Source organism: Stomoxys calcitrans, chromosome 2, assembly GCF_963082655.1.
Source record: "Stomoxys calcitrans chromosome 2, idStoCalc2.1, whole genome shotgun sequence".
In the NCBI taxonomy this organism is placed as follows: Eukaryota; Metazoa; Arthropoda; class Insecta; order Diptera; family Muscidae; genus Stomoxys; species Stomoxys calcitrans.
In genome coordinates this window covers 28,740,831-28,752,784 of record NC_081553.1, presented here as the reverse complement: position 1 = coordinate 28,752,784, position 11,954 = coordinate 28,740,831, and positions in this window count along the sequence as shown.

Sequence of the window (11,954 nt, the reverse complement as noted above, 5' to 3'; positions counted from 1 at the left end):
TTTGACATCTAAATGTAGGACCATGTATTTAGGGCATTACCTCTTTCCCAAAACACCCCAAAGGGAAAACAATTTTCGAGAATGCCAGTATGTGACTCAAATGAAAGGTATTTGAGAGCAATGTGTTTGGGGGACGCCTCATCCTGTAAACTCCTCTTAAGCTAATGGCAATATGGGGTTTAAATAAATTGTATTTGAGAGAACAGCACGATGCTGACATTTTTTCAGGGCCAAGTATCGGCCCAACTAAATCAGACATCATGAGAATATCGGGCTGAAATGAAGTATTTTAAGAATGGAGTATACCTTACATCCAAAACTTAAATTCGTAGACCAATAAAGATCATATGGGAATCGAACAAAGGCACTTATATTCTTAAACTGTTAGGCAAGCGATATACTATTTTCGTAGCATGGTATTTCACTAAAAGAACTTCTCTCGACCGCCTCGCTTTGAAGCTCGCCCTTCTAACTCTAAAACTAGAATGTTGCAGCACTTATTGATATGAGATAAGTCTTCCCGCAGTTAATTATGCTACTTTGGTGAGAAAATTTTTATTTTTGCAGCAAAAAGGTTTCTGAAAACTTAAAATTTCTCATATTTTTTTAAAGAAATTAGCCGAACCGTGCCCTCTCCGCTGCGCCTTCTTTAACTCCTTAATATCTTCTTAACTTCTCTCTGAGTGTGGACATTAGTATCACTGCAGCCTATATCCACCTTTGACGCTAAACGCCTGCGTTCGAATCCTGTCGAGAACATCGGACAGAATTTAAAGCGCTGGTTATCCCTTTAAATGCTGGCGACATTTGCGAGGTACCATGCCATGCATGGTCATGTAAAAAAAATTCCCCAAAGAGGTGTCGCACTGCGTTACGCCGTTCGGACTCGGCTATAAAAACTCCCCAAATGTCTTTCTTTTGAGTCCTATATTACTTACTGTATTGGTAAATATTTTCGGGGGTGGTCACTTGGCCATTAAAGTAAATATAAGATGCTCTACTTTGAAAAATATTTAATATGAGCCCCATAATGGCATGATTGGTAAATAAGTTGTGTTTGAGGGTGGGGTGGACCCCAGGGTCTTTGTCCAGAAAATAAATATCAATTTCTCGAAAGTCATTCAATTTCCAAACCAAATAGCTTTTATATAATTGGGAGGTATTTTGGGGTGGGGCGGATCCCCAAACACATGGCTCTATATTCTCGTGAAGCTGTATATAACCATTTGGCGGGTTTTGGGCAGCACCCGACCCCAACAATAGAAACCATGTTTTGTTTTTGGTGATTGTGAGAGTGCAAAAAATTTTCGATCGAATCACATTAACAATCTCCAAGATCTGGTATTTGAAAATTAGGGTATGGGAAAGTTCTTTTTAGGAGAAACATTTCGACTTAAATATGGATATCAAATGCGTGCTCCACTCCCAAATCGCTTTAATTTGAGCCCCATATTGCCATGGTCGGTAAATATGGCCCCCAAACATATTTACCAACCATTTCAAGAGGAAAAGCGCCATCTGGACTTGAACGGAAACTTTAATGTCATATTCGTAATCTTCTCCCAAATATCTTTCAGCCATGGACGGCTGATATGTCCATTAGGGGGAATTGGGGTTGGGTCGACCTCCCATTACTTAGTCTTAATTTTTTATACCATATTTGTAATCTACTGCCGAATACTTTTCATTTGAGTCCCATATTGATGGGAACGTTGAATTTGTCTGTTTAGAGGAATTTTGGGGTTGGCTGGGTTCCGCTGGGTACTTTGACCCAAATTTTAATACCATATTCGATTTCCGGCCTCCAATACCTTTCATTTGATACCCTTACTGTGCCCATCAGTCCACATTCGGATATGAGTGGCGTTTTTGGGGTAAGGGGGAGGGTCCGCCTCCACCCGATGTCCAGGCAAACGTACACAATCTATCAAAATTTAAAGAAAATCGGTTCAGCCAAGCATCATATAGTCCTAATGGCGTTTTTGAGGGATGGCGTGACCCCCCGTACTTCGATCTGATTTTCTATGCCAGCCAGATTCGAAATCTAATCCCGAATACCTTTCATTGGAGCCCCATATTGAAATGAACGTCCTTAATGTCTATTTGGGGGAGTTTTGGGGTTGGGGCGGCCCGATGGGTACTTATACTCAAATTTTAATACCATATTCGTATTCTGCTCTCCAATACTTTTCATTGGATACCTATATTGTTCCGATTGGTCCACTTTGGATTTCGGGTTGTGTTTTTGGCATAAGGGGGAGGGGACCGTCCCCCCTCCGATAACGAAAAATTATATAGCCTATGTTTCCTTCCAGACCAAGCTACACAATATGCGAAAATTTGGAGAAAATCGGTTCTACCATTTTTCAGTCTATACGAAACAAACAAAGCGAGTCCCATATATCCGTGATTGGCTAATGTGCTAATTTTGAGGTTTTTGTGGGGGTGGACATGAATTTGTATGCCATATTCGTTATCTACTCCCGCATACTTTTCATTTGATACCCATATTGTCCGTATCGGTCCACTTTTGATTTTGGGTGTTGTTTTTTTGGGGTAACGGGGGAGGGTCCGCCGACTTCCAATATCCAGAAATTATAAAGCCTATTCCTCCTTTCTGACTATAGTCGTAATATACTCTCGAATACCTTTCATTTGAATCCCATATTGTCATGCTCGTCCAATAAACCAATTTTAGGCTGTTTTGGGATTGGGGCGGCCCTCCAGTTACTTGGAACCAATTTTTAATATGAAATTTGTACTCTACTCCTGAATACCTTTCATTTGAGTCCCATACTGTCCTGATCGGTATACTTTTATTTTTGGCTAGTCCTTTAGGGGTAAGGGGGAGGGTCCGCCCCCCTTTCGTTTGATTCCCATATTGTCCTGATCAGTACACTTTTATTTTTGGGTAGTACTTTTGGGGTAAGGAGGAGGGTCCGCCCCCCTTCCGATATCAAAAAATTATATAGCCTATGTTTCCTTCCAACTCTTCTTCCCAACCTACACAATCAGTGAAAATTTCAAGGTATTCGGTTCAGCTGTTTTTGAGTCTATACGGAACACACCGACAAACAAACAAACACAAATTCATTTTTAGATATAAGAAAAGAAATTCTTTACAGAATGTCTTTTTTACCGCTATCATTGTTTAAATGAATTGTTACAACTCATGTTACATGTCCTTCTGAAATTTTATATTTTTTTTAAAGATTTCTAATGCAAAATTTCTCATGAACATTCCATTAACGAACAGGGGATACTCCTCTCATATCAATGAGTGCAGTCCAATTAAAGTTTAAGCTCACTAATAAGGGGCCTCCTCTTTTTTATGCCGAGTCCGAACGAGCTGCCGCATAGGGACACCACTTGGTAGAAAAATTTTAACATGGTAGGATACCTTCCAAATGTAGCCAGCATTAGTATGGGGATAATCACCGCTGAAGAATTTTCTGTTCACGCCACGATATGAACTCAGACGGACATGCTAACCTCTGCGCCACGGTGACCTCCTAAAGGATTTCTAATGGTGATTTCAAATTTGAAACCATGGCTACCGGATAGCCTAGACTAACCACCGCTGAAGAATTTTCTGTTCACGCCACGATATGAACTCAGGCGGTCATGCTAACCTCTGGGCCACGGTGACCTCCGAAAGGATTCCTAATGGTGATTTCAAATTTGAAACCATAGCTATCGGATAGCCGAGACTACCTCGGTGGGAATTTGCTCTAAAATTTAAATAAAATAAAGCTCTTACTAAACATCCGGTTTTCTCAATCATTTAAATATTTAACCCATTAAGGCATATTGAAAATATCAAAAAAAAAAACTCTTCATGGTATAGATAATCTTTTAAGCACTACTAAAAGCCTCTGTATAGTCTTTGGATATTAGTTTAACCTTTAGCTTAGCCTTTAAAACAAAAACATAAAATTCAATTTTTATTTTATAAACTTTGTCTCTTATTGATGTCACAACATAATATCACAAACAAAAGAATGCTAAACTTGAAAAAAACAAAACAAAAGAAAAAACCATCAAAAATAATATGAATTTGCCTTGGCTTTCGCTACTGTAAAAATGTGAAGAAATATGAAAAAAAAACAGTTGCACTAAAACTCTAAAAAAAACTAAAAACTGTTATTTTTCTCCAGCAAAAAAAAAAACATAGCTTGTAATCAACAAAAGTTTTATTTTGGGTGAAATTGCCTTCATTATATTTTTATTTTGTTGTTGTTTAAATGTTTATTTTGTTCTTTGTATTCTTTTGCAATTTTTCCACACAGCAATGTTAGCTACTTTGCTTTGATTGCTACAACACTTAAATGTTTTCACTAAGCAAATGAATTTCCATCAAAAAAAAAACAAAAAGAAAAAAATAGCAAATGGTTATTTTTCTTTGGCTGAGTTTTTTTTCTTCTGTTATTTGTAGAAAACTCTCTTTAACACTTCTTTTTTTTACATTTCACGGTTTAAGGTTTAGAGCATTTCGTTGGTTTCGTTTACTTTTGGTAAAATTCTATTGCTTGTTGCTTAGGTGATGGATGGTGGAGTTGTTTTTGTTGTTGTTATTTTATTGTTGCCTAGTGAAAACTGGCAATAATGACGAATGACCTCGTTTTGTGTGTGTGTGTTTTTTTTTTGCTTATTGTCGCCTAGGTAGGGGTTTGTCCAAATGACAATTGATGTTGTATAGCAGTTTTTTTCGATTTTTGAGTTTTTGCCAACAAATATATTTAACACCGGTTTCTTTGGAGTTTCATATAAAAAAAAACATTGATTTCCATATTTGTTAACGGTTTATACATACATACATACATACATACGTATACATTAATACATTATACATACATACGTATACATTTATTAAAATTACATAATCTGTGGTGAATTTTTTACACAATGCTCATGGTCTCACACTCACTTGAGTTGTTTTATATTTTTTTTTGTTTGACACAAGGTGGGATTTTTTTTGGTCTGCAATTTGTTTTGTTTATTGTTTCTTTTGTTTTAAAATTTTATTTCAATTTATCTTTTGAACAAAATTCCAAAAAAAAATATATAAAATCGAAATTCAAAAGACTTAAGACACAAGCACTTGATGCGATTGCTAGCACAATCAAAAAGACTTAAGACACAAGCACTTGATGCGATTGCTAGTACAATTAAAAAGACTTAAGACACAAACTTGAAATGGCCGTTCAATTGCAGGCGGCGTATAACCAATCACTCACTGACTTCACGATTTGAGTTGTTCACCCGACGATGTACGTTTCGCTAATAAACCACAAGCAAAGGTGTTGTTGGTCTCTAACCAAAGCCTGGCATGCATGTGTTTCAACTCAACACCAAGGTCCCCCACTGAGGTTGGGTTCAAACACGTTGTGGTCGTAGACGGCAACAAGTGTTGGCAGTCTAAAAAAAAAAGTTAAAACAAATCGAGCAGAAGAGCAAAAACAAATCATTGACATTTCATATTTAGAGACTAGCCAGACAGCTATTCAGCCATCCATACGTTTTCAGGCAATTTATTTTTTTTTGTTGTATTGTATTTATTTTTATAAAATTTCGGTATTATTGTTATTATGGGTGATTCTGTGTTTTTTTTTTTTTGTTTCTCGGTTTATATATTTTCGTCTGATTATTCATGGCATTTGTGACCTTCTATTTGCCATACATACCACACTGCTGTCTATGCCTCCAATACCGCTACCAAGTAAATTACTATGACTGATAGGTAATTCCAAAATGTTGACATGTTTTTTTTTTTTGGAAAACATAAACAATTGTACTTGGTTTGAGTTCTGTATAATAATCAAAAACATTCAAACATGGACACAGTTGTGTGCACTCCATAAACTAGCTAATGACTGCTATTATGAAATCAATTTAATGTCACACCTTCATCGTTGGCGTATTTCCTCTAGCTATCCAGCCGGTTAGCTGGCCATTAAATCATTCATCCAGCTATTGTGTGTTTTTGTAGGCCACATTGATCATCATCTACTAAATGTTATAAATGTGTGTGTGTGGGTGTGTGTGTGGACATATGTTTAGGTCCGCATCTCATGCCAGTCATCATTTACATACAGCGTCTAGTTTATGGAAATACCAAAGTGCCTATCCCAATAGCAGAACATTGACATATGAATGCGGATACAAATGGTCTAAATAATAAAAGAAAAAAGGCAAATGTCCTTATAAGAAAATTCCAAATAGAAACAAGTGAAAATGTGCTAAGGTCCGCTCGGGCGAATTTTATATGGATCGCAAGATTTTTCAAAGACCGATAATGGGATGTGAAGCAAAAAAATCCCAAGGATTTTTTATATATTGAGTTGCCCAAAAAGTAATTGCGGATTTTTTAAAAGAAAGTAAATGCATTTTTAATAAAACTTAGAATGAACTTTAATCAAATATACTTTTTTTACACTTTGTTTCTAAAGCAAGCTAAAAATAACAGCTGATAACTGACATAAGAAAGAATGCAATTACAGAGTCACAAGCCGTTGAAAAAATTTGTCAACGCCGACTATATGAAAAATCCGCAATTACTTTTTGGGCAACCCAATATTTGAATAAAAATAGCTTTCTTACTGTAATCAAGGCGTCAAATAGAGATATAGGGTTATATGGGAGGAGAAGGAGGAAGGAAATCTTCTTGAGGTGGGCATTGATCAAGTCTCCGTTAAAAGTTTGGCTAAGACTAAAGGCATGGCGTACGACGGGGCCATGCCCATCTTTTTCAAGATTGTAAGACTATTGAGCCATCAGACGGTGCAGTGGCGTGACTCTCAATACCACCTAACAGACAGGGGGCCGACGAAGAGACAATCACCGATTCTCTCAATATTGGGAAGACTAAGATAAGCAAACCGTAGGGCCACCGTAGCGCAAAGGTTAGCATGTCCGCCTATGACGCTGAACGTCTGGGTTCGAATCCTGGTGAGACCATTAGAAAAAATTTTCAGCGGTTGTTTTCCCCTCCTAATGCTGGCAACATTTGTGAGGTACTATGCCATGTAAAACTTCTCTCCAAAGAGGTGTCGCACTGCGGCACGCCTTTCGTACTCGGCTATAAAAATGAGGCCCCTTATCATTGAGCTTAAACTTGAATCGGATTGCACTCATTGATAGGTGAGAAGTTTTCCCCTGTTCCTCAGTGGAATGCTCATGGGCAAAATTTGCAATTTGCTAAGATAAGTAAAAGAGGGCACCGTAGCGCAGAGGTTAGCATTTCCGCCTACGACGCTGAACGCGTGGGTTCGAATGCTGACGAGAACATCATGAAAAATTTCAGTGGTGGTTATCCCCTCCTAATGCTGGTTACATTTGGGAGGTACTGTACTATTTGGTATGGCAGCCATGTAAAAACTTCTCCACAAAATGGTGTCGCACTGCGGCAAGCCGTTCGGATTTGGATATAAAAAGGAGGCCCCTTATCATTGAGCTTAAAAAAGTTCGGGCAGCACTCATTGATATGTGAGAAGTTTGCCCCTGTTCCTTAATGGCATGTTGATGGGCAAACTTGCATTTGCAAGATAAACAAAGATCCTAATACTAAAGCAACAGCAGTGCAGGGGAGAGAGACCCAACACAGCCTAGCGATCGGGAATCCGACGACAGAACCAACAACGAGCTTTTCAAGATTGAGAAGACTAGGGTGGATAAAGGTCCTAATGCTGAAATATCAGGCAGTGGAGTGACAGAGAACTCAATGCCGACTAACTTACAGAGAGCTAACGATGAGACCATATCCTACACCCAAGAATCTCATTTACTTAAGATTTGGAAGATTAGTGGTGGAAGCCACCGTAGAGCAGAGGTTAGCACGTCCACCTTTTACGCTGAACGCCTGGGTTCCAGTCCTGGCGAGACCATCAGAAAAAATTTTCAGCGGTGGTTTTCCCCTCCTAATGCTGGCAACATTTGTGAGGTACTATGCCATGTAAAACTTCTCTCCAAAGAGATGTCGCACTGCGGCACGCCTTTCGTACTCGGCTATAAAAAGTAGGCCCCCCTTATCATTGAACTTAAAAACTTGAATAGGACTGCCTGTTCTTTAGTGGGTTTTTCAATTTGCATTTTTGCATAGGCAAAGATCCTAATATTAAAACATCAGGCAGAGCAGTGACGGAAAACTCAATGTAGCATAAAGAACAGGGAACAGACGATGACCAGACCATCACCCACTCCCAGGAAAACCCACTTAATGGAAGACCAATGATTGAGGTAATCCAGATAAACCTCCATCGGAGCTAGACAGCTACTCACGCTCTGATGAAGAAAATCAATAAGGGCAAGATTCATATTGCCTTAATTCAGGAACAAAGTTTCTGGACTGAACCATATCAACTTCCAATTATTCTATGCTTACACTTGTACTTGGTCGAGAACCTGCGTTATTTGTCATAAAAATTTTCCCCAGAGTTGTCAATGTCGGACGCAACAGTGATGAGACAGGGAGAGGGTGGGGCATAACTGGCATCACTTTATCTGCCTTTCGACTCTCCGACACTGCCACCCACGTCGGAGCTGCAATGATTGGTGAGGAAATCACATCAGACAGGAAATGAGGTACTAATAGGGTGCGATGCAAACTCTCACAACATTTCGTGGAGTAGTACCAACATCAAGAACCGAGGTCACCGGGACTTGATAACACTTAATATTGGCTACATCGCTACCTTTGTTAAAAGGATGACGGAGGAGAATTTGGATGTGACAATATGTTCGGTCCAGGATTGGAGGGTCTCCAAGGAGAACTTCTTCTCTGACCATCGCTAAACAAGTTTAGAATAGCGCGGCCAGCGCCGAATCCGATAAGTTTTCGTAATAAGTTAAAAACCATCTGGACACAATTTGGAAGACTAAATAGAAGAAGACTTGGGCAAGAAAATTAAGATTGTCCAAGCATAAAAGACATTGACGACAATGTCAACAGGATTACGACTGCAATAGTGGAGTCTTTCGAAGATAGTTGTCCTCTTCGAGAAAGTAAATCACCCCAAGAAAACCCCTGGCTGACCGGGGAGATTCGTGACATTGGGAAAGAGGTCCGCAGACTTTACAAAAGAGCACGTCGTCCAAAAGCGGAAGTTTACGGGTGGGGATGGGTTCTATGCACAGCTCAAGGAATACCATAAAACTACCAGAGCGGCAAAACGTGCCTCCTGGAAGCCTATATGCGAACAGATCGATAGCGTTTACGACGCCGCCAAGATGAAAAAGTTTCTCTCAAAACCCCATGTCCAAACTGAAACGTCAGCAGACGACATGGGAGTAGGAGCAGAGACAACGGAGGACATGTTGAGACCTTTGATGAAAACCCGTTTTCCACTTGAAATTTGAATAACTTGCAATAATGAGGCTGATCGAAGGCTTATCATAACGGAATTTATTTGTAAAGGAAGCCTTGGGGAGCTTTAAACCATTTAAGTTACCCGGACCTGATGGCATATTTCCGGCGTTACTACAAAAGGAGGCCCACCATTTGGCGCCCCATCTTGCCACTGTTTTCACGTCTTGCCTAGAATTGGCAAGCCTCCTGGCAGGAGGCAAGGATGCTATTTATACCCAAGCCCGGCAAAGCAATTTATGCGACACCAAAGGCCTACAGTCCTATAAGCCTTACGCCTTACGGAGCATATGTAGAGGCTTTCAATGAAAACGCATTTTCCACAGGATACAACGGGACTCAGGGAGGCACCGGAATCTTGGAATAATGAGGTTGATCGAAGGCTTATCATAACGGAATTTGTGGTCAAGGAAGCCTTTAGGAACTTCAAACCATTTAAATGACTCCGAAAGGCTGGCAGGACGCAAGGGTGGTATTAATACCCAAGCCCGGCAAAGCAATTTATGAGACACCAAAGGCCTACAGACCTCTAAGCCTTACTTCCTTTCTACTTAAAACCGTGGACCGTATTGTGGATACCATGATAAAGACTAGGACATCCAGCGAACTGTTCAAATACAAACAGCATGCCTATACCAAGGGAAGGTCGGTGGAGACGGCCCTGCACGAGGTTGTGGATAAAATAGAAGAATCCTTCTATGCCAAGACGTACGGTTTGCATTGAAATCGAGAGGGCGAACCGACACATTGATCAAACCCTTAGGCCAGTACCGGGTGGACCGGGTCTTTAGAAACTGGATAAATCTAAGGAACAGGTGGATAAATTGCGTATCCCATGACATAAATATAAGGGAGAAAATGACACAGGGCACGCCACAGGGGGCATTTTATCGCCACTCCTTTGGGTGATCACCATAAGTAACCTATTACGGATGCTGAGAGAGGAGGGATTTAAGCCAGTCTGCTATGCAGACCATCTTTTCTCTTAGGGGTATGGAGCCGAACCAGCTATGCAGAAGGGCCTAAAGGGTCTTGCATACGGCATATGACTGGGCTAGACCCAGCGGTCTCAATGTTAATCCAGAGAATACTGATATATGCCTGTTCACGAGGAAGACGAAGGTGAGCCAATTTGATATTAATTGGAAATCTCACATTCAGGAGCGTACTGAGAATGCTCACAGATGTTTGGGCACTATGTAGACGGACCGTAGGTTCGAGATGGAGCCTGAATCCGAGGAAAGTCAACTGGCTGTACAGGAGAGTGATTAGACCAATACCATCTTACGCCTCAGTAGTTTGGTTGTTGTTGCAGTTGTTGTTGTAGTAGCAGTGTGTGGTACACTGAGGCGGCAGCCCTTGCCGATGAAGGAATTCATTGGGTCAATCCGGTACATACAACCGGCTGCCATGGGATTGAGTAGTTTGGTGGACTGCGATGGAGAAAAGTGCAACATAAGGACCATACAATAGGTTCGGAGAACATGTTGTCTTGGCATAGGCAGAGCGATGAGGACCACGCCCACTAGGGCACTGGAAATTATTCTAGATATCCGACCTATTGACATAGCCACGGCGGCTATGAGACTGAAAGCGATAAGAGAATGGATTGAGGATGGGAACAGCTCATACCATGGCGGTGTAATCGAGGAGACGATAGGAAGCCTGGAAGGAAGGGAAGAGGGGGGACATATTTGCAGACTTTTGCAATAAGAGTTTAAATGAGATTAGAAAACGAATTTGATATCCGATTTTGAGGCCAATGACAATATGGGGTTCAAATAAATGATATATAGATACATGAGGATAGAGCACGTTGCTGATATATTTTCCGGGCTTAGTGTTTGGGGGACCATCCCAGTCGCCAAAACACCCCTAAATCGGGTATATTTACCAACCATGTCAATGTGGAGCTTAAATGGAAGGTATTGGGTGGTAGAGCAAGAAGTGATACCCACTTTCGGGACCAATTTTGCTGGGGGTTTACCCCTTTCCCATAATACCCCACAAACAGCAATTTTTCCAAATATAGGACCATGTATTTAGGGCATCACCCCTTCCCCAAAACACCCCCCAAAGGGTAAACATTTTTCGACAATGCCAATATGTGGCTCAAATGAAAGGTATTTGAGATTAGAAAACGAACTTGATAACCTATTTTGGGGCCATGTGTTTGGGGGACGTCTCATCGTGTAAACTCCCCTTCAACCAATGGCAATATGGGGTTTAAATAAATGGTATTTGAAAGAAGAGCACGATGCTGATATTTTTTCAGGGCCCGGTGTCTGGGGGACCACCTCACCCCCGAAAACACCACTAAATCAGATATCATGAGAATATCGGGCTGGAATAAAGTATTTTAAGATTGTAGTACACCTTACATCTAAACTTAAATTCGTAGACCAATAAATATCATATGGGGTTCAGATAAAGGCACTTATATTGTTAAACTGTTAGTCAAGCGATATATTGGGTTGCCCAAAAAGTAATTGCGGATTTTTTAAAAGAAAGTAAATGCATTTTTAATAAAACTTAGAATAAACTTTAATCAAATATACTTTTTTTACACTTTTTTTTCTAAGCTAAAAGTTAC